Source organism: Xenopus tropicalis, chromosome 1 (assembly GCF_000004195.4).
Source record: "Xenopus tropicalis strain Nigerian chromosome 1, UCB_Xtro_10.0, whole genome shotgun sequence".
Lineage (NCBI taxonomy): Eukaryota > Metazoa > Chordata > Amphibia > Anura > Pipidae > Xenopus > Xenopus tropicalis.
In genome coordinates, this window is record NC_030677.2 from 132,950,232 (window position 1) to 132,977,984 (window position 27,753).

Consider the following 27,753-nt stretch of genomic DNA (forward strand, 5'->3'; position numbering starts at 1 on the left):
GAGAGAGGATTATGTTACATTAAGGGGCAGATTTATCAAAATGTGAGTTTAGAGATTAAAAATAAACTCACCCACATTCTATTCATTGATAAATATGCTTCTAAAATCCCATAGGAATGAATAGAGTTTTTATGTATTTATCTCTAAACTCACATTTTGATAGATCTTCCCCTAAGTGTTTATTTTTTAAGCTGAGGAGTGCAAACAAGAGAAGTGAACATTATTTACAAATGTAGCAACTTCTGCAAAATGTTAAACACTTAAGAAATTGGCTTGTACTATAAATTCACTTTTTGTGTTAACAATGTAAAAGTGCTGAAGTGTAGGAACGCAACCACATACCTAGGCTCCTAGGTAATCTTCAATCTGGTGCACAGTCCAGAGGGAATCGGCACCCTTGCAACTTGCAGTGAATACAAATCCTTGTGTGCCGGTCCTTAATTGTATGTACATACGGAAAGTGTACTTATTTTACACCAAAACTGAAGATTTTCTATCAGAATGTTATAAGTATTATTAGTTGGTAGTATTTGTGTTATATCTTGTACATGCCTACAGCTAAGGGCAAACATTTTTGGTCCTGCCACTAGAGGTCACTGTAGTATCAAGGGATACAAAAGTCCTACCCCATTCAAAGCATATTGACCATGACACCATGGAATATTATTGGTCATCATACTTAGAACCAACCATTTTCCTAGATCCCTGTGAATTTTTACCCAATTAGTGATACAGCAGTAAATGATTCAAAATGATTTCTGAAGACTAATTGCTGCTATGAATCATGCTTTGTGGATCTTGCACAGAAGATTTTATCTTGAATTGTGATTTATGGTGAGCATCATACTGTTGTTATGAATTCTGTTCCCAGGCTGTACATTATGAATTGTTTCCATACTTGGCACATTGATTACTAAATGACTGCATTGATAAATGAATTACTTTGCAAAAAAATATAATCTCAGGTCCAGTGGTATCAAAGCTCTTGTATTAATAAGTACAAGCCAAAAACAAAACCACATGCTACAACTAAAATATGGAAAAAAATTGCAATGTCATTTCAAATAAGGGGCCGCAACTAAAGATGGTAAAGGGGGTTGTGAGATAATGTTCAGAGATATATAGGGATATATATAGGTGCAAGGCGTGTTTAAATTGCATTGGACAGAGATGTGATTATTTGGTGCAGAGATTTGCAAAAATGTGTGATTCAGATAAATGAATTCATCTCTAGCGACAGTAGCAGGTTGTATTCTTTGTTAATATAAAGCTGCACAGGCTGAGTGGTAGAGATTCAATATTGCATCTGATGTTATTGATCATTATAATGTTTCTTTAAACAATGCATATTTGGTTCAGTCGCCCATCTCCCAGAACCAATCAATATTTTTTAATTGGCAAATATATTGTGTGTAACCCTTTCCCCCCATATATTATGAATAATGCACTGCAACACCACTAATGACTGAATACATGATGAAAATTAAACAAAATGGATCACATTTACTTTGCTCATGGGCAGTAACCCATGGCAACCAATCAGTGTTTAGCTTTCATTAGCCAGCTTAAAAAAAAACGATTGCAAAAATTCAGTGAGTTGCTGAGTGTTCCTAGTCAGATGCAAATTTGTCCAGTGTTATAGTGATAATAAAGATTACTCAGTCCAGTTGCTGTTGATTTCTCAGTTCTAGATATGGTATACCAGACCTGGATGTATGAAAAACTTCATCAGTCAATTAGATAATACATTACTCTATTTATATCTACATTAAGAAAACCCCACAAGGCTTCCATATAAAGATTGCTGCCATTTAGAGTCCTGCAGAGAGTTGGGTACCCGTGAGTTACCCACAAGAAAAGCTGGAACCCAGGCTGGATTTGTGGCGAGGCCACAAAGGCACGGGCCTAGGGCAGCACAAATTTAGGGGCGGCATGCCGCCCAGTCACAATGAAATGTTGCTCACATACAGAGCAATGGGGACTGGACACGCAGAAACTTTAGCGTGTCCTCTCCTCCCCACTGCTCCGTATGTTAGGTAAGTGACGTGCATGCAAACATGCACGTGGGGGGGGGGTGGTCGTGCAGCGAAAGGAGGCGGCTTTGGGAGCCCTATTCTCAAATCCGGCCCTGCAGGTTGCCGGTAGGGTTTTGAGATGCGGTTTTATATTTTACTTCTTTAAACATTTTTTCTACCCCTGCCCAATTTTGATGCGCAGCACTTCCTGTTTAATGGTGGTCAGCGGGTTGCAGATCAGGTTGCGGATAAGGCAAATGCAGGTAGGATTGGGTAGATGGTCAAAGTGAGTAAAAATGTGGGTTGCAGGTCTGGGTTGTGCAAGAGAACACCATTTTTTTAATTGCAAATAGATTTATTAGATCTAGTGATCAATACTGCTTAAACAATATATTCTAAGAAAAGAAGGAAACTGGCAACAGAAACCAAACATTATATTTTTAGTGATCCAATACTCACTGAACAAATTATATTTTTGAGACTGAAAAATATATTGACATCTACAAGTTAGAGCTATTAAAATGTAAGGAAAAAGCATTTACAAATTCAAATAAAACTTAAAAAACTCGAATATCTCAGATTAAAAAAAATGGCTTGACTTTGCCTAGGACAACTCCTATTGACTTTTATAGAAACTCACAAGTCATGAAAAACACTAACACAAAATAACACAAAACTTCTCCATCTAAAAGCTGCCGAGGTCAAGTAAATGGAAGCTGTCCTAGACAAATTGTAACAATCTTCATATAATTTGTGGGTCTAGTGGTTTTTCATTTTTTTTTCATTTGTAAGTCCAAGCAAATTTATCGGACACCACAAAAAAAATTCGAAAAAGTGTGGTTTTTGTATTCTTTTCATTTTAGTTCCACATTTTAATTTGTTTATACTTTTTCAACACATATCTTTTGATAAATGACTAGATATTCGTGGAAATCAGTTTAGTTGTGGTTTAAAAAACCTCTAAAACGACAAAAATAAGAATGTTAATAAATCTGCCCCTTAATATTCACCTTCCTAGCCTCCCTATTATCTCTTCACATAATAGCCTCCTTTAACCATCCTAGGACTGATAAAGGAGGCTATTATTATAGGAGGCTATTATTATAGTTTATTCATTCAAATTCATTTACAAGAGACTGTCTAGTCACTTCCCTGTAATTTACATGCAACTTCTCATTTATTAGAACTGATTTCTGATGTGAATTTAACTAGTTTAGAGGTCAACAGCCAGTATTGTACAAATGAGGCTGTGTGCACTAGATAACACACAAAAAGCTTTGCTTTAGTAATTATTATTAGCACATATTTATAAAGTACAGGTATCGGATCCCTTATCTAGAAACCCGTTATCCAGAAAGTTCTGAATTACGGAAAGGCCGTCTCCCATAGACTTTATTATAAGCAAGTAATTTTAATTTATAAAATTATTTCCTTTTTCTCTGTAATATTAAAACAGTACCTTGTACTTGATCTCAACTTATATATAATTAATCCTTACTGGAGGCAAAACAAGCCTATTGGGTTTAATCAATATTTAAATGATTTTTTAGAAGACATAAGTTTTGGAGATCCAAATTACAGAAAGATCCCTTATCTGGGAAACCCCAGGTCCCGAGCATTCTGGATAGCAGGTTCCATACCTGTACCAATGAATCCCCAGCGATGTACAATAAATGGATGTATACATTGAACATTCAGATTACATACAAAAATACAACCCATCACTATTACAACAGGTAAAACGTTTTTTATTTACAGAAACAAAGAATAGCCATTTGGGTGGTCATGGATTCAGCATATGTTGATGTTTCCAGTACTTTGACATGCAAAGTACAGGAAATGTATATCAAGCTACTATTAAATAATCTTCAGAGGCTACAACTGAATTTACAGCAAGTTAAGAAAAATGTAAAAGAGGCAACAGGCAAGACTATATGGCTCAGGGTCAGGCCCATGTTTTAGCTATTATTTGGAATAATAACATGCAATAACAATAGCATGCCCCCTGTCTTAATTTAAGGTAAATGGATATGTTTTGGTAAATGGATAGGTTATAGTGGCAAGACCTTACTCTCTTACTATTGCAGAGAAGATGTATTGGATTAATGGTTTAAAGAATAAGTAAGCCTTTTTTTCTATCAGTATAATTACTCTAAACAGCCTCCAGAATTACCTACCTTTGTCCCAGCATTCTGTCTGACCTGGTTCCTCAGTTAGATGTTAATCCTTTCCTTTGCTTCCTTGAGCAGAGTAAAGTCCCGCCCCCACTTCCTGTTCAGGTCTCTCTTCAATTTGACAACATTGTCGGAGTGGAGAGCCTTCTGCACATGCCTGGAGGCAGGAGCCAGTCTGTGCATTGGCAGGGTTTTTTTTTCCATGAGAGACCTGAACAGGAAGTGGGGAAGGGCTTCACTCTGCACAAGGAAGCAAAGGAAAGGATTAACGTCTAACTGAGGAACCAGATCAGACAGAATACTGGGACAAAGGTAGGTAATTCTGTTTAGAGTAATTTTACTGATAGAAAAAAAAAAGATTTACTTATTCTTTAAGTACTGTTTTGCCGTACACTGTCCCTATGGGCCATATCTTAATGGTCACTATGACTTTTTTGTGGTAACTTTTTGTGGCTTCAATTTTCCCACTGTTAAAACATCAATAAAATGTAGGGATGCACCAAATCCAGGATTCGGTTCAGGAATCTATGCTCTCGACCGAGCCGAATCATAAAAATCACGTGACTTTTTGTCACATAAATACACACGGCAAAATTTAACCCTTCCAAACCTAATTAGCATATGCTAATTAAGATTTGGTTCGGTATTCGGCCAAATCCTTTATGAAGGGTTTGGGGATTTGACCGAATTCAAAAAAGTGGATTCGGTGCATCCGAATTATCCATGGAGATCATTAGTTTATTTTGTTGTACAATATATACACTGTATATAAAACACATTAAGCTACATATGTGAGGAAACTATTTTAGATAATGTCAGAGCATTCAGCGGTAGAGAAATAATATCTGAAGTAAAAAAGTTAATTAAAGACTATTTCTCCAGCTTACACTATTTTCTATGTTTTACAAAAGACCTGAAAAAACTAACTGATCTGCCTACAAAAATAATGCTAGCAGGTTTTATTTTCTCTTACATCATGAAAACTTCCAATAACTGGAACAACATACAGGTATGGGACCTGTTATACAGAAACACATTATCCAGAAAGTTCCAAATTATGGCAAGGACATCTCCCATAGACTCCATTATAAGAAAATAATTCTTTTAATGATATTTCAGTAGACTTAAGGTATGGAGATCTAAATTTCAGAAAGGCTCCTTATCCGAAAACCCCAGGTCCCAAGCATTACTAGCCATTTGAATATTTCAAAAGTTACATTTTTTTTAAACAGCAGAATACTAACTATTTAGAATTTTCAACAGTAAAAGCAAATATTTGGTAAGATAAATTGTTTGTGTATCACTCATCTTTATCCCTAAGCCTTTACTTAGGGCTCGGATGGAAGGTTTGGCAGGGCTTGGATGAAAGGTTTGGCATCTGAAACTTTCTCTATCTGATTGTTTTCATCAGTTAATTTATTGCCACAAATTTGCCTTATGCTAAGCTTCTTTTCCATGCATGCCCATCATATGCCAGAGTGCTTTTTATTTTTTTAAAACATCTATTTCTGTGCTTTGTGTATTGAATTTCCCAGCACTTACAAATGTAGTCTCACTGTCTAATTTATAATAACTTGAACCCTGTTTGTGTTTACACATGGCAAATCTCAGTCCATGGGAGAAATAATGGGAGAAAAAAAAAAGCCAATTGACTTCAATGCATTTGGAGTAAGAAAATTCATGAGAAAAAAACCCCACTGAGTTCAATTTTTTCAAAGAGAAAAAAACACCAATTGATTCAAATGCAACAATTGGCAGCCAATTACATTTTGCTTTTATTGTTCAACCTTCACCTGCGTTGAAAAAAGTCATACCTGATTGTTAATATGGGTTAGCGTTTATTTTACAAATTTGCCCATTGTTTATAAATGAGGCCATCCCGAAGACAGCAAGAGAGGCAATACATAATATTATTAGCAGTTTGTCTACTGACTATCAAGGGTTCTGGTTTTGTGTAGAACCCGCTTATAACTACACCAAATATATACTTCTCCACTGGCTACCAGTGTCTTAATCATATGCACTATATCCATTAATATATCCCATTGTGAACTAGGGCATTCACACTACAGTTCTTTTTTGCTTCTGTGTTGAGATCCAATTATTTGTATCCATGGGGCTCCACTACAACTGTGGGCCTGAATACATTGGCAACCCTTGTAGCTACATTTCTGGAGATCTGTACAAACAATAATATGGGTGCATAGCTAAACAGATCTGTTGCTTAACAGTTTGTTCCAAAATACTTACTGTAAACAAACCTTACCAATTACATCAGCAAATGTAAGTGTGCAACATGTATAGATACAAAAGGACAGGGGAAACCAGAAATTTAGCAAGAGGTAGACTTTTGTCCTAACAATGGTTTGTCACACAGTAAATTAAATCCCTACTTGTAGGCACAATAAAAATGTTCAGTATGTGCTGAAGGTACTGGTGACAGTTGTTAGAAGATGCTTTGATTGCTGGAAGGTGAAGTAAAAGGAGAGTAAGATAACCCTCTCCCTACACTAATGGGCACATTAATTAAAGTACGACAGGTCCGATTACAAAAAAAAAAAATATTTTTTCTAAAGTTGACAAGTTTTGCGTATTTTCTGTGATATTTTCGTTAACTTGCGTGACTTTTTCATACTTTGCGATGATTTGCGCAACAATTTGTGGGACAAAATTGTATTTGTCACAACGAGTACGAAAGTTTCAGATTCATTCAAGCTTCGGTATCGTGACTTTCCTTGGGCCAGGTTGGAGCTGCAGAGTGCCATTGAGTCCTATGGGAGGCTTCCAAAATCATGCACTGAAGGTTCGCCATTTACCATCATTCAGATATGAAAATTTTGTGACTATTGGATCGCCATTCGCAAACGATTGTTTCAATGCGAAAATTTCGGATCGTAAGTACGAAATTTTCATATTCAAACAAAAAGAATTTTCGTGACATTTGCGATAATCAGAAATTATTGGATTTCTAGATTTTCGTGATTCGTACCTTAATGAATCCGCTCCTAAATGTGACAGATTTAAGCTGCAACTTATTTACCCATCTTTTGTGCTTTCTGAAGGGCCATAACAACTGATATCTGTCTGAAAATCTGCCAGATGATGTGCATCAGCTTGTTAATGCAGTCCTCATCCTGACAAACTTCATAACATCGTTGTGATCCGATCATTTGGATCACCCTGATATAATCAGGGAAAAATTAACTTTACACTATCAAATATAAATTTATAGGTTATTGGCTTAGTTTTGATTTTTATTTACTGTTGGCAATGTATCTGCCTGAGTTTGGGGAGCTTTTGATGGGCCTGCCCGACCAATATCTGGCAGATAATCTGCCCGAAGTTGATCATGCAGATTTTACAAATTCCATCAAGATGAGGATTGCTTTTTGTTTTTGAGGTTCCCACTCCAATGGCCTGCTTACTGTTGCTGTGATCCAATCATTTGGTTATGTCCAATCATTTGGAGGTACCCGATATGTCTACCCTCAAGGTGGACATATCGGATCGGTAAAAGAACATGGCATATATATTATGCTGTGTAAAAAACGGCGAGAAAATTGGCTACACATCGCCAGGCTTCGCCGTGTAAAAATGGCGTAAAAACGGCGTAAAATCGGCGTAATTGTTTTACACGTTTCTTCCACTGGAACTTATGGGAAATAATGGCGTAATATCCGGCGTTCAGATGGCGATCTTTTCCATTTATTTTACACAGCTTTTTACTCCGTTTTTTCGGCAAATTAGTTTTACACAGCATAATAAATACGCCCCATAATAGACTCCAATGGCTGCAAAATAAAAAAAGTTGCACAGTAAAAAATAGTCAAGCTGTTAAAAAAAAAAATCACCCATTGTTTTCAAAGCGTTTTGCGAATTTTTGCTGTTTCACAAATTTTTCCGCTAAGATTTGCTCATCACTAGTATCGGGGAAAGATCAGCTCATTTGGTTTTTATGGTTGAATTGAAATCATAAATATTTTGGGTTTGTTTACGTTGTTCTCAAAAGCTAATATACCAAACTTTGGCATTCTATTTTGCACACTAGTAACATAGTGACCAAATAATCACTATGCACATGTACTTTCAATAATGTGTCTTTTGGTAGTCCAGCACTGCACAGGACTATTACAAGAAAACAAGAATTTAGAATTCCTCCACGTTAAGGAAGATGTAACTCTGAATAACAGGTTTCAGGATAACAGATCCCATACCTGCATACTGTTTTGTATACATAAGATACTTGTAACCCCATTGTTTGCTCTCCACTAAAAATCTCCGATTCTGATTCTGACATTTCTTACTAACAAAAACTAAGTACCATTTCTATATAAATTTTATGTAAATAAAATGTATGGGATCACCAAATAACATTATAAAAAAAAAAACAGTACAGTAGCATCAAAATTCTTTGATTTTAAGAACAACAACACACAAATCGTAAGATTTCTTTATCAGCACCCCTGCAAATAAGTTGCATATAATGTCCAGAGCCATGTTTTATATACAAACATTTAATAATTACAGGGCTAGATTAATCCGCTGATGTGGACACAGGGTCTGCATGTGACTGGATTATTCCATTCCTAACAAGGTCTTCACATAACAAGAGAAAAACTTCATAGGGACACTTATTCCTTTATTTATGCAACACACAAAAAAAACAGCTCCTTATTCCCATGTGACTCATAAACTTGTTTGCTGAAAAACTGATGGTTTTGTTACAATTTGTAATATATGGGATGTTAAACATAGTCCCAGTGTTACTCAGCAATAAACCTGATACATGCTTTAAAGGAGAACTAAACCTTAAAAACAAATATGGCTAAAAAACATCATATAACATATAGTGAAGTTACTGTACCAGCCTCAGTATCTTGATAACAGTAACAATTTAGGCCTTCAAAGTTTTGCACAGAAGGTCCTCGTCTTGTATTATGTTTGGAGTGTCAGTGACACTCACATGCTCAGTGCGCTCTGGGCAGCTGTTGAGAAGCTAAGCTTTGGGGTCATGGCAAATTATCAATCAGAAAATGAGGTTCAAGTATCTCATCTGATATATAATCTATATATACAGTATACTGTGAGTCCGCCCTTAAGCTGACAGCAACACAGAGCATGTGCAGTGAATCAACAGAAAAGAAGGTGGGTAGCTACTGGGGCATCTTTGGAGGCACAGATCTTCCCTGCTAAAGGGTTATGGTGCCCTATGGCTGGTACAGAGTTTCAAAAAATAATGTGCAGCATTTCTAGGCTACTTCTTTTATTTAGGTACATTTATGACTATGGTACACAGGATTCTTTGGCACCCACCCAATCACTTGCCTACATATGCTTTAGACAGCTGTTCAGGTTTTGAATAACTAGAAACATGGCAGTCATAAGAATTGCTCCAAGAGATCTTCTGATGCACAATACATGAGACAAAGTGGTCTAATGGGAGATCTCCTAAATACTTGCACAGTATTTATAGGGAATTTTATAGATCAGTCCTCTATGGGCATTATCAGTGAAATTTGTTATGCACACTAGGCCAGCTTGATAACAAATCTCTATATCATTGCTAGATTACTTTGAACTAAGTCAGGTTTCCCCTCAAGTGTTAATGAGTTGGGATGTTCCACCACAACATAGCCTATAATTAATAATTAGCCCTTCCTGGGAATTTGTTTTATTAAAGCTGAGCAAAGGTGATCAGGCAGAGTATTTACTGTCATGATTGTTACAGTGTATTTTTAATGTTATTACACTGTATTCCTTAATTTAATTAATTTTAGCATTTAATTTTTTTTTTCAAACCAATACATTCATTAAAGTTTTAACAAGGGTGTGGGGGCAGCAATTTCATTTCATTAGGCACGTGCCTGTGCTTATAGAAACAGCCAGCACAACATCATGAGAAACTTAACAAAGCACAAGTCACATGACAGAGGACTTGAGAAAGTAAGAAAATGGCTTGCCTCATTTTAAGTTTTAATAATAGAGATGGGCAAAATTTTTCGCCAGACATGGATTCTCCGCGCAACATTTTTTTTTTCAATCTACGAGCAAATATTTTAGGAGTTTCTCACCTGTGACTGCACGGTGGATTGATTGATACAGATGCTACTACTGCTTGTGCTAGGTGACAGCCTGCTTGAAATTAAAGACATTGCAGATTCAGGACCGGCAGCAGGGCTGCTGAACTTCTCTCATGGTGAGAGATGCAGCTCCTGCTGGTAGCAGAGTTTGGGGCCATCCTCTCTGTAGGTAGAGGCAGCCTAATACTCAGTGGCACATATAATGACATAGTACTGATTTCAAGTCTTCAGTAAGTAATGGAAGAGCATTGTAGCAAACTTTTTTGGAATTCTGGCTTAGAATATTGCCTTGTGTTAGCCTGGCAAGGTCCTATTTATTTAATAAAATGTGAATAAATGCTGTAACCATTTTACTCCATTGCTATCTCCTGGTGTTTCATTAAGGTATGTAACAATGGGGTTCAGAGGGATGGTTGAAAGAGAAGGGTCAGTGGAGGAGTCCTCTTGCCAAGGGCTAAATACTGTACCTTACTTGTTTTTCATCCTCTTCTTGTCTCTCTATATATTTTACTTGCTCTTACATCTAAAAATTCTGAACCAGATGATGTTTTGTATTTTTAACCATGTATAAATTCAATGAATATCTTCTCTAGGCTTAAAGTACCCTTTGTATTTATGTATGCGTAGTTAGCTTTGGATGTGCCAGTAATATTGCTTAGATGGGTGTCCACTTAGCGAGACACTTAGTATAAGCCTACAAGATATTAAATTCTTACAAAGAGACTTATTTAAAGCAGGACTGTTAAGGACTGTTAAGCTTCTGACTAGTTTGAACAAATATTTTATTTAATTACTAATAATGGCTAAAATATAGTTAATTGAGGCAGTCAAATATGAGGTAAACCTTACATTTTTAACAAATATCTACATTATTTGTATGTCCATATAGCCAGAAGTTACATTTGTAAAAGCAAATTCTAAGTTTCTAGTTATATACAGAAAAGCCAGGCACTGTAATAACTTCCGCCATGTTTATCAGTGTGAGTAGCAATCAAACTCTTTGTTTGTGGAATTAAGAGATTCTTTTTCCTGATGTAGACACAGCATGTTTATTAAACAGTGAGAAACAATGCTCTTCAATCATGACAGAAAATAGAAAAGTGTAAGTAATCACATCTTTATCCTTATAAACATTGTCTGGAGTCTGACATAGATAGACCTAGATGTGTAAAAAAAAAAAAAAAACATGGCTGACTTTTTGAGGAGCAGATGGAAATAATATGGGAACATAAGGATGATCACAGGATATTGTGTTTCAGCACTGCCAAAAATAATACCATTTTTCCTTATGAGAGGGAAGTGGGTTTTGAAGAAAATAATGTAATAGCTGAAGAAAATTATATATAGTTCTCATAAGCGAGAAGGAAGAGGTTTTTTTTATGCTCCTCTTGCTGTGCCACAAAGAATTGCTCAAAAATAAATATAATTCAGCTGCCACTAGTAGAACCAATATTAGATTTACAAGATGGGAGATAAAGTATTCCCATTACCGTCTTATGAAGGCTGTAACCTTTGCATTACTGGTCATTACTGCATGCCATGGTGCAGAAAGTCTGTTAAGAAAAGCTAATACCAGTGCAGTTTGTGTAATAAAGAAATTGGACTTTTAGGCATGAAAACCCACAGCTCTTAAGAAGGAGCTGAAATGATATAGATAAGATTAGTGACATATGTAAGAGCAGAGATACTGTGTGACAAAGTCTGCCTAGTTGAATAGACTGAATCTAGTAGTAATACCAAGCCCATGTTCTACCTAATCCTTGCAGATAAGCTGTTCCATCCAAAATTATCAGCTTCAATCTTCAGGATATCAGGCTGGAAATGAAGTTACAGAATGCTTTGATTCCCCTTCCATAAATGAAAAAGTGCCTGAAGGATCTTTATTTATTCCAGCTCCAACTGAAACACTTCAGAAAGTACCAATATACCAGCAACCGGAGTCACAAAACCTCCATCTCTTTGATTGACAGAATATGATATAAAAAGAAAACCTTACTTGACATTTGCGTATTATGAGATTATTTCATGCAAAGAAGAGAAAATGTTGAAAGTTCGAAAATGTAACTTCTGAAAAGAAATAAAGCAAGTTCCTATACAAATTAAACCAAATATTTTTGAAACTTCTTAGGTTCTAGGTTAAGGTATCCAGCTGGCAGCTGTATATGTTAAAGAATAATCTTCCATGATATCAGCTTTCCCTGTACTGACGCATTTCATTTGTATGCCATAAAGCCTAAATATACAACCCATTTCCTAGGAACTATTTTTGTTCCTGAAATATTATTTGGGGTTCCGCAGAAGAATCCTGCTAGGATTTTTAACCAAATGTTTAGGAACATATTTTCATTTTGATTATTTCCTTATTAATTTGTTACGTACTGGATTCCATTGAAAGCATTAGCTTTATAACATAACACCTATTTCATGGAAAACCTTTTATAATAAGATATTTCAGTTTGGAAGACCGGCACATTCTGGACAAATTATACACAAAGCAGTTGGCAAATGTTTCTTTGGCAACTGCTAAGAAAATAGTGCAATTAAAGCAATGTTTGCAAAGACCCTAGTTAGGGCAAACCTTTTATTATCAAAAGACAGTACAGATGCCAGTCAGTTTTAGTTTTGCAATTATAGGATTTCATATTAATGAAAAGAATATAATGACTATTAGCAGCTTCTAGTTGTAACTGACTTAAATAGATTTCATGGTTTCCTTGGGGGCATAATAGACTAATTGCCCCACTGGAAACATAGAATCCTATTGTTTGCAACAGATAATATTCCTGTCTTCTAAAATCCATTTCAATGGCATGGAGATGCTTCAAGAAAGTATTTGCAGTTATTGAGCCTATATTAAGGGGTGAGGCCTTCTACATTTTAAAGAATTTAGGTGCTAGCCTCCAATGGTTTCTGTACATTGTACCTAAACTTTCATGTGTTTGTTTCTTTCTAATCTTGTTTTTTTAACTGAAATGTTTTATAGTCTTTCTATAGTAATCCATAAGCTTGGGGCACTGTATAATTAGATATATACAAAGATGATTTTCTTTGTCACCCGCGTCTTTTTTGTCGCCCGTGTCTTTTTTGGTTGCCCATGTCTTTTTTTGTCGCCCGCACTTTTTTGACACAACTGCGGGCTTTTTTGACACAGCTGCGCTCAATTTGATGCACCCTTTTTTACGTGTCCGCGCCCAACGTGACGCGTGACAAAACATTTTTACGCATGTCGAATTTTTCCGCGGCAAATTATCACAGGAGTTTCGCAAAACAATTCGCCAATGTGGAAATTCCTGCGAATCCATGCCTGGCGAAAAAATTTGCTCATCACTAACAAAGCTATGAACTATAATTCCATTATGTTATGCTTATACAGGTATAGGAACCCTTATCCAGAAACCCATTATCCAGAAATCCATTATCCAGAAAGCTCTGAATTACAATAGAGCTGTCTCCCATTGAGTCCATTTTAAATAAATATTTCACATTTTTAAAAATGAATCCTTATTTGAGGCAAAACCCCTTTTGGGGTTTATTTAATGTTTAAATGATTTTCAATAGACTTAAGTTCTGGTGAACCATATTACAAAAAGTTACCTTATCTGGAAAACCCCAGGTCCCAAGCATTCTGTATAAAAGGTCCCATACCATTAATACAAAATAAAACTGCAGAAATTAGTTAATAGCTTTGCAATTTTATTAGCTACAACAATTTCTATACACAGCTTTGTGTTCCAATTGATTTAAAAAGTATTTTGTTATGTAAGATGTTAATATAATAGACAAGAGACATGAATTTCCTGTAAATTATATCCTTATAAATGGTGCTTAGTGATGCCATCAGTTATAATTGGTGCTTAGTGATGTAATTTCTGTCACATGATAAGTGGCGCTAATGCAATGAGGTGAGCTGAGAGACTTGCCTCAGAGGCAGCGCCCTTGAAGTTACCAGGGGCTGAAAAAAGCTATATAATGTCCAGCCAGACACTGCCAGAGCTGCTTGTTTGGTGAGGTTGGATATGAGTCCAATATGGCCTCCTACGTGAAGGGCAAAATCAGGCATTTTCAGTGGTCCTTGTCCAATAGGATTTTCAAACCTGCCCAATAGATATCTGGCAGATTTTCAGACAGATATTGGTCTGATAGGCCATGAGTGAGCCCCATACTCAGGCCAATGAGCTGATGACTCAGTTTGGAGTCAGCAGCTTTTATTGGTCTTAACTTAGTGAACCAAGAACACAGTAAATGAAAAACAATATGTTCACTATTATCATTTGCTATCAGTGGCTATATTGATAAATCTACTATAACAAATCTCGAACAAACAATAATAATAAATCTCAAACAAATAATAAAATCTAATATCCTCTCTACCTACTATTGAAATGCATTGCTCTTTACAACCATACAATACTCAAAAAGAGAAATACATTTCTAAACATTTGCCAAACGTAGATGAGTCAGCCAATAGTGTATGAGTGCATAATGCTGTACAGTAGGAAAAATATTATATATGGGGCCAAATTTTCTAACCACAAGTAATTACTACATGTTCCACTGCACATCTATAGTGTTACTGTAGATGCTACTGTAAATATAAATGCTAATGACCAATTACATTGTTTCCCCTGTACATTTATGAAAGGTTTTATTGTGTGCCTTGTGCGTAGCTGCTTAGTTGGGCACTGTAGTACAAGGTGTTACACACACTATTTTTTCCCATTATTTATTATACCTAAAGAGGATGCAGAGGATGAGCGTGAATCTTAAAATGATTTAACCTACAATGTACTTTTTTCTAATGCAACTCATTTATTAGCACATGCAAGATGTCACATTGCATAAAATATACATAATTGGCAAATTGCTTTGAATTATAAGAATGTGCATATGCCTTTGTGGTAAAATTAGATTGAAAAAAAATACGGAGTTATAATATATATAATGAGATAAAGCTGGAATGGCCTTTTTGTATATACAAACCTCTGATTATGTTCCTAATTTAAATAAAAGCATGAAATAAAAGTGCACTATTAATACGATAGGAAAGAAACCATAGTAAAACAAATACACAGGCGAAGGTATGATATCTGTAACTGTACCCTATATCCAGAAAGCTCTTAATTTTGGAAAAGCCATCTCATATAGAGTCAATTTTAAGAAATAACTATGTAATGTATGTAATCATAAAGCAGTAGCATGTATTTGATGGTAACTAGTTGCATGAATTGGCAAAACAGTCCTTTTGTATTAACTGAATGTTGCGATTTCATCAAAAAAGTTGAGGTTGCGTCAAATAAGTTGCGTTCATGTAAAAAAAGTAATGGTCGCATAAAAAAAAAATCAAGTCACATCAAAAAATTGTTTTTACGTGTGGTTTTTATGTGTTCATGTTGCTATTTTTTTGCCGTTTCACTAATTTTTCCAGTTTCACAAATTTTGCTCATCACTACTCTTAACTGCCTCTTTTCTACTGTTACCTGCATGCTAAAGAAATGCATTGCTTTTGAAAATTGAAAATGACAAGACTGTATAAATCAGTTGTCCTAGGTGTACTTAGCTTTAGCTCTTGACACTATGCATGTGATAATGTACGTATTGCATCAGAAAAACAGTACAGGTATGGGATCCGTTATCCGAAAACCCATTTTCCAGAAAGTTTCGAATTACGGAAATGCCATCTGCCATAGACTCCATTATAAGAAAATAATTCTAATTTTTAAAAATTATTTCCTGTTTCTCAGTAGTAATAAAACAGTACCTTGTACTTCATCCCAACTAAGATATAGTGAATCCTTATTAGAGGCAAAACAATCCTATTGAGTTCCATAGGTTCCATACCTGTATTATTTTAAGATCAAAAACATTGATGTATTTCATTTTATTATTATTTTATTTAATTTTCAAATTACCATATGATAGGAGGTGCCTTTGGGGGTCATTTAAAATACAGTTTATTAGAAAATAGTGATGAGCGAATCTGTCCCATTTCACTTTGCTAAAAAAAGTAGGAAACTGCTGAAAAATCTGCGAAAATTTGCTACCACACAACTTTTTTGATGTGACCATGGCTTTTAGACATGGCCGCAACTCTTTTGGCACCCTTGCAACTTTTTTTAAATGACTTTTTCCAGTTTTGTGAAAAAATTTGCCAATGGCGAAATGCGGAATTTCACAGTAAATCCATACCTGCCGAAAAAATTTGCTCATCATTAATAAAAAACACTGTAGCAAGCCACCTGGGAACTCAAGGGCTAAAGGGTCAATTACGTCAGCAAGTGCAGTGAGCAAAGTGCATTTTCAAGTCCAATTCGCACTATGCACAAATTTAATCGCAAATTGGGCAAAATCATGCAGAAATTTGTCTGGTATAATTTCTGTGTTTGCAGTGCCCAATTCTTTAGGTGCATGTGTGTTGCATCTATTGATGATAAGCACGAAGGGAACCTTGAAACTACCGTCTGGTAAGGAGGAGGTGGTGGTAGGTCCAGGGTTCCCCTGCATCAATAGGTATAGCAACTGACTGCAGAGAAGTTTGCAGGTTCACACCTGCAATTGTGTTTATAAATGACCCCTAAAGTACAATAAAATATATAATAAAGATATATTTCCCTAATAAACTCAGCTTAAATGTTAAAGGATGTCTGAAAATGCTAACAATCCAAGTTGTAAGACTCAAAACACTGAAATAAGAATCTGCATTTCTAATATGAAATTAAACCCACACCTACAGCCACTTCCAATGCTTAAGAACATAAGAGATAAAGCAATTAACACTTTGGGCAACTACCATACTCACCCACCTTTATGTCAAGTTATTTTGTGTGTTAGTGTCTTGTAGTGAAGGAAGATTTGTTAATCAAAATAAAAAAAACTGTGCTATTTTTTGAGTATATATTAATTTACACTCTGCTCCTTTGATCCCATAATCCTCACCTTCTTCATCCAATATCTGATATACTCAGCCCTGTACTCAGCCACCTATTTAACCTTTTCACTTTCTGCTGGTACTTTTCCATTTTCATACAAACATGCATTAATCACTCCTATACTCAAAAAAACCTTCCCTTAAACCCAGCTCTCCCACCACCTATCGCTCAGTTTCCCTACTTACGTTTGTACCCAAATTCTTGAAAATGTTTGTTTACTAATGCCTGGTCCAGCATCTCACTGACAACTCCATTCTCGATCCCCAACACACTCAAAATAAACTGCATTAACCAAAGTAACCAATAATCTTCTGCAAAAAATCTAAAGGTCACTATTCCACAGAAATCCTACTAGATCTCTCTGCAGCATTTGACACAGTTGACCACCCACTCCTCCTAAACATTCTGTACTGGCATCCATGACACTTTCTTGGTTTAAATCTTATCTTTCTAATCATTCATTTAAAGCTGCTTTTTCTACCTTTATCTCGTGCCCCCTCTCTATTGGAGTTCCTCAATGCTCTGTCTTAGGCTACCTGCTGTTCTCTATGCTACTTTTCTAGGAAAACGTATTCAGTCATTTGGACTTCAGTACCACCTTTATGCTGATGACCCAATTTTACCTGGTCTTTACCTGGTACTTTCCCAAGTTACCTCAACCCAGATGGCACAGTGCCACCTGAAACCGAATCTCTATAAAACAGAACTCATATTTCCTCCAACATCTTTCCCTGTGCCTCAGGTTACACTTTTAATCAACGACACAGGCATGCTGCCTATGAATTAGGAATCCCATCTTTTACACTGTTCATGCAAACACTTGCCAAACCATGTTGTATTTATCTGTGCAGCATTGCACCTTACCTTAGTTTAGATAAAACTAAAACACATATGTAGTCTCTTATTTCCTGCCTTGTCTACTGTAACTCCTTGCAGGCATTCCAATATATCTTTCACAACTCTAATCTGTTCTAAATGCTGCTGCTAGATGTATTCTTCTATCTCATTGCTATACATCAGCCTCGCTCATATGCATATCCCTGCACTGAATCCCAGTCTCCTCTTGAATCAAATTCAGATTACTGGTATTGACATTCAAGGCCCTTAACGATAAAGCCCCACCTTATATCTCAGTTTTAAACTCAAAATATATACCCCTTCACACAGCCATGCCCTGCTTCTGACCTTAACCACTCTTTTCCTCTCATCACTTCATTTCATTCCTGACTGAAAAACTCCTCTAGGGCTCCTGCCTGTCTCTGATGCCTCGAGCAATCAGACTCTCCCCTTTCCTGCAAATGCTCCCTAAATATATCCCTGTTTAGAGAAGCATATTAAACTTATTAAAAATCGCCAATTGTTTCAATATTTGTTATGTTTCAAATGTACCCTAACTATTTAGATTGTAAGCTCTTGTGAGAAGGGCCCTCTAATCCTATTTTTACCCTGTAATCTTTTTTTGGTGAATTATTGTAAGACCCCTGTTTGTTATAAATTATTGAAAAGCACTGTGTAACTTGCTAGTGCTATAAAAATAAAAAAAATGATGATCACAAATATAATAAAGCAGAATTGCTGAGGCGTTGCATTTCTTTAAAGTAGATAGGAAAAAGGAAAGTTCTGAAATAGAAAAGACTTCCACATAACGTGTAATGATGGGAGGAAGTGAAAGGAGAGGGTCAGAAAGGCAGCACAGATGACTGTGAGTGTTATATCACATGGGTGACTTTAATGCAGTGAATATCACTTCTGCCTTTAGGCAGTTTCACGCCTCCATCACATGCTTTGTGGAACAATTTCTTTTAGTTTCTCCCAAACCTTTCATCCATCAGTCAGTGCATGACTTTTTGTTCAAGTTTTTCTTCTTTCTTTGTAAAAAGTTGGTATTTTGTTTAATTTCTTTATAAATGTGAAGAGGTCCAAAGAGAAATTGAATTACTGAGATTTCAGCAGAATGGAAAGTGAAGCACAAAGCTTCCAGAAACATAAGAACCGCTCTACAGTAATTAGAAAGTAGGCCTGCAAAAGGCAGTCAGCTGGAAACCTACAACACAATAGATGCTATTATGAGCAACGTATAAAAAGCCATCTCACAAAATTGTGTTTTGTGTTGTGTTATTGTCATGGTTTGCAATAAATGGCCAAAGAACTGTTCTTCAGCAATGGCCTACTGGTTTCGCTTAGTAAAGCAAGTGAAGATGAGTTGTTTAAGTGGCATAAGAAAACTTTGTAGCAATAAGAGTGTATACCTCTTTGCCAGATTTCAAGGTACACAAGTAATCACCTTCTGGTAGACAAACCAGAAACACTCTACAGTGTTAGTAGCAAAGACTAACAAACCTGGCAAACTATTTCTCTTTGGGGTCCAAAGGATACATGGACACTAGGATAGTAGGTAGATTGTTTAGGAGCAGGAAAATATAGCAAACATTGACTACAACAGTGCACACCCACAGTAGGTACACATGAAATCAATAAAGCTAGCTACTATATATAGGACTGAATAACAGCCCATTTACTGTTTTTATCCACAGAGAAAATCTGTATGGTAAATATTAAACTGAAAGTTCAAGCTAAGTGTTCTTATTACAATTTAGGTAGTATTTACTCCTCTTAAATATGTCTTGTTGCTCCTAGGTAGCAGGCCCTAAATAAACCTGTCTTGCTACTATGTTCTGCAGTCAAACAGATTGGACAAGCAGTGAGTGATTACAATATTTAGTTAGCAAATCAGAAGTGTGCGTGCACATCTTCATTGTTTGTTATATGTAAGTTCTTCTAATATCTTACACATGCAGGAGAAAATTTCATAAACAGGAGGACACAAGAGAAAAAGGAAGAGGGTGGAAAGGAAGAGCAGAAAGAAAAGTGGATGTAATTAAAAGGATGAGAACAAAATGCAGTTGTGGAGAGAAAAAAAACTCAGAAGATAAAGGAATGGAGAAATAGGGAGAGCATGGGCAGATGGGAAGTAACCAAAACAGGACAGGAAAGGACAGAGTAAAAAGAGTTGTAAAAGATGAATGAGGGGCAATAGAGGATCAGACCAAAAAAAGGGGGAGAAGATGTGGAACAACAAAAACAATAAAATGTGAAAAAGTTAAATAGGAAATCAAAAGAAAAACTGGTGAGAGAAAAAAAGTTAAAAGGGATTTAAACTTAAAAAGTACATTGATATAAACTTACTGAAAGTGATACCCTGTGCACTTTTGCAATCAAACATTGTAGCAGTATTTAGTAAATGAAAAATACACCATTCATCAAAAGACAAGAGGTCCTCTGTTGTTAAAATGTTTTTTAAGAACATTAAAACATTTTGTCCATTCCCCCCCCCCGCATGTAAACAAAACAGGGATTGATTGTGAATATATTAAAAATGTATTCAAGCTTCATTGCACCCCCGCTTAATGGTTTAAAATGTAGTGGTGAGCACAACTTTTCCTATTTTGCCATTTGTTAAAAGCCCATAAAGCTATTATATAATATAAATATACTGCAATTATGCATTCCATAATAAAATAACCCTCACCATTTAACATCTGAAAGCATTAATATTTAGCAATAGCATCAATTTTTAAGGCAAGTGCTTGACGATAATACAAAGTTTCAAGGTGCTTCAAAAACCTTACTACCCAGGGGCATGGAAAAAATATGAACTTCACAAAAAGACAAGAAACACTGGGAATTTTAGTGAAAAAACTAGTGTGCATTTAATAGGTGCATGCAAGTCAACATTACATCCCACTGAAACGTAGCGTTGGCTGTATGTACACTAAATGCACACTAGTTGTTCACTTCACAGTGTTGCTGGTCTTTTTGTGAAGTATATATATATAGCATTATCTAAAAAAAAAAGTCGGTTTAATAAATGACCAGGTTTTTTTAACTTTGCAAGACCTGTGAGTGTAGTTTTATTTGATTCTATATAGTTTTTTAATTCTGCCACCCAGGCAAATAGCTTATACAAACAGAGCACAAACTACCGTATATACTCAAGTATAAGCCGATCTGAATATAAGCCGAGGTACTTAATTTTACCTACGAAAACTGGAAAAACTTATTGACTCGAGTATAAGCCTGGGGTTGGAAATACAGCAGCTACTGCTAGGTGTCAATAATCAAAATAAATACCAATAAAATTACATGATATGAGGCATCAGTGGGGTATATATTTTTAAATATTTATTTCAAAGAAATACAGTAAACTAGCTCTGTAAGTGGAGAAGAAGGTTAAGAAAAACAATATGGTATCAACAATAATACCCTAAGGGGCACATTTACTAAGACACGAATCTGAACCGAATTGGAAAAATTCCGATTTGAAAACGAACATTTTGCGACTTTTTCGTATTTTTTGCGATTTTTTTGGCGTCTTTACGACTTTTCGGAAATTGACGCGACTTTTTCGTTACCAATACGATTTGCGCGAAAAAACAAGAGTTTTTCGTAGCCATTCCGAAAGTTGCGCAAAATCTGGCGATTTTTTCGTAGCGTTAAAACTTGCGCGAAAAGTTGCGCCTTTTTCGTAGCGTTAAAACTTAAAAGGTGCGACGTTTCGCGCAAGTTTTAACGCTACGGAAAAATCGCAACTTTTTGCGCAAGTTTTAACGCTAGGAAAAATCGCCAGATTTTGCGCAACTTTCGGAATGGCTACGAAAAACTCGCGTTTTTTCGCACAAATCGTATTAGTAACGAAAAAGTCGCGACAATTTTCCAAAAAAAATCGCAAAATACCGATCATTACGAAAATAACGCAATCGGACGCATTCGGCCCGTTCGTGGGTTAGTAAATGTGCCCCTAAGAGTACTTCCCTGTTAACTCAATCAGCAACCAAGCTAAAACACGAAGAGTTATAATCCTTCAAAACTATATATAGTTAATATAGAATCTAAAATGCAATGCTTAGTGCAGAATAAGACAGGTAAGGATGGTAGATGAAGGATGAACCAGGGTCTGGTTGCGGGTTGCCTAATTTGCACACAAAGGACAGAGGGTGCTAGTCTGTGTACCATGGCACACAGTGAAGACAATCATCATCAAGTGGAGAAAATATGGCACAACAGTGACATTACCAAGAACTGGACGTCCCTCCAAATTTGATGAAAAGACGAGAAGAAAACTAGTCAGGGAGGCTACCAAGAGGCCTACAGCAACGTTAAAGGAGCAGCAGGAATATCTGGCAAGTACTGGCTGTGTTGTACATGTGACAACAATCTCCCGTATTCTTCATATGTCTGGGCTATGGGGTAGAGTAGCAAGACAAAGCCTTTTCTTACGAAGAAAAACATCCAAGCCAGGCTACATTTTGCAAAAACACATCTGAAGTCTCCCAAAAGCATGTGGGAAAAGGTGTTATGGTCTGATAAAACCAAGGTTGAACTTTTTGGCCATAATTCCAAAAAAATATGTTTGGCGCAAAAATAATACTGCGCATTCCCAAAAGAACACCATACCCACAGTGACGCATGGTGGTGGCAGCATCATGCTTTGGGGCTGTTTTTCTTATGAGCAGTTCCAAATACCAGTCAATATTGGCACAAAACCTTCAGGCTTCTGCTAGAAAGCTGAACATGAGGAGGAACTTCATCTTTTAACATGACAACGACCCAAAGCATACATCCAAATCAACAAAGGAATGGCTTCACCGGAAGAAGATTAAAGTTTTGGAATGGCCCAGCCAGAGGCCAGACCTGAATCCGACTGAAAATCTGTGGGGTGATCTGAAGAGGGCTGTGCATAGGAGATGCCCTCGCAATCTGACAGATTTGGAGTGTTTCTGCAAAGAAAAGTGGGCAAGTCATGCTGATAGACTCATACCCAAAAAGACTGAGTGTTGTAATAAAATCAAAAGGTGCTTCAACAAAGTATTAGTTTAAGGGTGTGCACACTTATGCAACCACATTATTTTAGTTTTTTTGGTTTTCTTCCCTCCACCTAAAAGATTTCAGTTTGTTTTTCAATTGAGTGGTACAGTTTATAGGTCACATTAAAGGTGGAAAAAGTTCTGAAATGATTTATTTTTGTCTCATTTTTGTACAACACAGGAACCTGACATTTTATTAGGGGTGTGTAGACTTTATATATCCACTGTAACTATATTTTATTAGCAATCATGTAAATATGCATTGCACAAGTTTCCTTACCTATGGTTTTCTTAATGATAAATCAGGTAATGCTGTTCTCTGAAAATAATTCACTTTTAAGATACCCTTATGCTACATGGAAACCATGTCAGGGAAAAAGCATTTATCTTTATATGTGTATAGTGATTGTTTGTAATCTTTTCCATTAAAAATAAGGTGGTGGGGGCAGTGCTGTAAAAACATACACACATACACACACACCTATACACGTGTGTGTATATATATATATATATATATATATATATACTGTGCCAAACAGCATGGATTTGTAATGAAAACAGAATACAAATTACACATCCTTCAAATGATCAGAAGACAAACACTTTTTGTAGGTTGTTTTGAGATGTGCCCCAGGCTTTCCATTCACAGAGAAAATTAATGTTAAAAGAGTCCGCTTCAGGGATTGAGGAAACACATCACTAACTCCTGCTTGTGTTTTGTTGGGCACAGTATGTGAGGGGTAACTGGCTGACGCCAAAATCATTGTGATTAAGAAAATGAACATGTTATTAAGAGGAGGAAATTGTAGCTTCTAAAATAGGAATCCATGGGGAGCGTTACAAAAGGCTGTGAGAGAACTCTTAATCTGTCCTACAATTTGTGTCATAATCTGTCCTACAATGTGTGTCATACATCAGAGGGATATTAACAAATTTCACTGTTATCAAGTGCTCGGCAACACAGGGGGTTAAAAGGATTGCTGCATTTTGAACCTGCAGATGACTTTTTAATATTTACATACATATATGCCTACTATAGATCTCTTTGATGAATGTGTTTAATTATACCCTTTCCCCCCTGTTTATTAAACCAATAAACCTACAAGGAAAAATACATTTGTTTTCTTAGAAATATACTGTGAATAGACTTATTTTAACAATAGGACTAGATTAATAACTAGCTACATGGAATGTTATCCTAAATTTGTATTAATACGTTTGTTTTTCTGTACTTACTATCAGTAATAGCATTGCTGTAACTAAGGAAGCCATTTGATTATATACTTTTTAGCATTTATTTAATAATCCCTAGGATTTTCTGTGCAATGCAGAAAGGCATTAAGGGCAATGCACTAAGGGCAAATATCGCTGCTTCTTGTACTAGAGGTAAAAAAAAACATTATTCACCATAATGCGGTACATGATTAGTGTCCACAAAAAGCGGACAGAACACATTTTCCAGTGATAATTGCATGTGCAGAATGATCTGTGGCAACTCATGGGGGTAAGTGGGTGCCTCAAACCTGCTAGAGAAATGAGAGAGATGACATAATAGATAACATTGGCCTAAATACATATATTAGGACATGCAAATAATGAAAACAAAAGAAGTCTGACTTAAAAAAGCTCACCATCTGTAGGAAGAATTGGGGTTCAGCAGATAGAATTACACTCACTGGAATTAAGGTGCCTAACAAGCACCACAGTGAGGTTTTAATTTGTGGCTTTTGTTTTAAGAAGAGTTTAAATAAAATAAACAGGTGTTAACGTTAAATCTTATAGAAGAATTATCTCCAGACCGATATGCAGAGTGGCCAGTTGACAAAGAGTCTGTGCATCATTAGGTTATCTAAGATTGGATCCATGTGATTTTCCTGTCCAGTTCCATTAATCTCCATGTTTTAGACTGATTTCCATTGCACCTGCACGCTCCATTTACTGATATTTTATAACAAGACAGAACAAAATCAATATTTAATCTATACAGTGTTGTCAAATAACTCAATACAAGGCGAGCATAATATGCAGGAAGCGGAGACCCTAAACTCTGTGGAATGCTTGTTACTGCTTGTGGTTTTCATCACAAGCTCCCAATGCATCTCTGAAGTTTTATTGCTGAACATGTTGGCATGGTATATGCCAAATGTAGTTAGAATAGAATAGACTTCATTCTGTGCCACATTAACTTTTGAAAACAAAGTGAGAAACTACTAAAAGAGATAAACTCCTAACCTTGTGCCATGCAGTGTGGTCACTTGAGGCCCATTTGTTTATTAAACCGTATACCACATCCCTATTCGATAGGTGTTACCTACCTTCATTTCATGTAATGTGGCTTCATGTGACCAGGCATTGGTAAAACTGTAATCCACATCCCTATCCTGCATTTGGAACCCTATATTATATCATAGATGGCTGCTGTCTGAACAGTCCCTTAATAATAAAAGGCACTAAGTTTGACCAGGAGCAGTAACCCATTGCAACCAATTAGCAGGATTCACTGGTCACCTGTTTAAAAGAAAACATCTCATTGGTTGCTATGGATTACTAATCCTGGGCAAATTTAGTGCATTTTATTTTATATGGAGGCATGTATTTTAGCTATAACCAACCACTCTCTAGTTGCACCAGCAACAAGCCTCAAAAAATGGTTGGATTATTATTATTTTATTTTTTTGCAAGAAAGGGCATGATAATTGATCAAGGGAGCTACTGAACTAGCACTTTATGGTTAGGAATTTATTCACTTCTCCCTCTAATGGCAAATCTCCATGGGTTCCTAAAGCAACCAAATGCTGCACAAAAATGAGCTAGCTACTCAGGGATAGTGTCATTGCTTCTGGTGGGGGCAGAATAAGATACTGTTACATAAACCATAAAGGCTGGTCTTAGGCCAAAAAGACAGCGTATTGCATATTCAATAACACATCATTTCACAAGAGTCAGGTACAAGGAAGCAAATAAAGCATGCAAAGAAGCAAAGAAGCTATCAGGCAAGCCACCAGGAGTAAAAGGAATCCAAAATTATTTTTTAAATATGTAAATAGAAAAAAAAATGAAGCAAGAAGGGGTGGGGCCCTTATTATCACGGGGGGGTCAGTTGGTTGATGAGAACAGGGAAAAAGCAGAAATTTTGAACTCTTATTTTTCATCTGTCTACACAACTAATGAAGGCTTCCCTTTTAATAGACCCAATTTGTCACGATCGGTAACCCAAAACCCAGAACAATTGCCCACTCTCAGCTCACACTTCTGCCTATAACAGCCACCTTTGGCTTTGGGTGGAGCCCTCCGCTACTCAGGTGCTGCCAGGTCTTAAAGTGAAAGGACCAGGGCAAAGGTTCTGAGAGAGCAAGGGAACCACATTGTTGGAGGACTGAGGGAGCTTACTAGAATCAAAGTCAGACAGGCCAGGTCAAAACCAGAACAGCAGTGCAGTAGAGAATCAGGATCCAGAAGAGAAGTAAAATGGCCAATCCAGAGAGAGTTCACTCGAGGTCAGGATACAGGCAAGCGTCAGAACCAAATAAACAAAACAGAAGCACACCAAGGAACTTTTCTAGAAAGACCTATAATGGGCAATGACAAACAGAGGGTTATAAAGGCAGGTTGATTGTTAACACAGACCACCTGTGACCAGATTAACAACAGGTGAAACTAACCATGTCTACATGAATATACAAGGGTACCAAAGAAGGAAACCAAGAACTTAGCTATCTGCACAAATAGAGCAGTGGTAAAAGATATTGCACAGCAACCTGCAGGTCACTAGATCAATTCCAGGCAGGATGCTAGACAATTCTAGTAATATAACTACTGATGCATCAGTTACTCAGGAGGAAATTCAAAAGAGGCTTGAACATACAAAGGCCCAGGACCAAATGGTATTCATCCCAGGGTATGGGATGCTGCCACTTCGCAGACCGATTTGACAAAATTGGAAAACTGGGCAGCAAAATGAAAAAAAGGTTCAATGCAAAATTACACACTTTGGTAGAAATAATATAAACCCATTTTATACACTAAATGGTAGTTTGTTAGGGGATCCTTAATTGAGAAGGATCTGGGGATTTTTGCAGATAACAAGTTGTCTAATTTCCGGCAGTGTCATTCAGTGGCTACTAAAGCAAATAAAGTGCTGTCTTGTATAAAAAAAGGGCATTGACTCAAGGGACGAAAACATAATTTTGCCTCTTTATAGGTCTCTGGTAAGGCCTCACCTTGAGTATGCAGTGCAGTTTTGTGCTCCAGTCCTTAAGAAGGATATTAATGAGCTGGAGAGAATGCAGAGATGTGAAATTAAAATGGTAAAGGGGATGGAAGATTTAAACTATGAGGTTAGACTGTCATGGTTGGGGTTGTTTTTTCCAGAAAAAAGGCACTTGCAAGGGGACATGATTACTCTGTACAAGTACATTAGAAGGGATTATAGGCAAATAGGAGATGTTCTTTTTTCCCCATAAAAATAATCAGCGCACCAGTCACCCCTTTAGATTAGAGGAAAGGAACAGAACTTTCATATGAAGCAGAGTAGGTAGTTTTTAACGGTGAGGGCAGTGAGGTTGTGGAATGCCCTTCCTAGTGATGTAGTTCAGATTCTGTTTATTTCTTTAAGAGGGGACTGGATGAGTTCTCGAACAAGCATAGTATCCAAGGCTATTGTGATAATAAAATCTACAGTTAGTATTGATGTT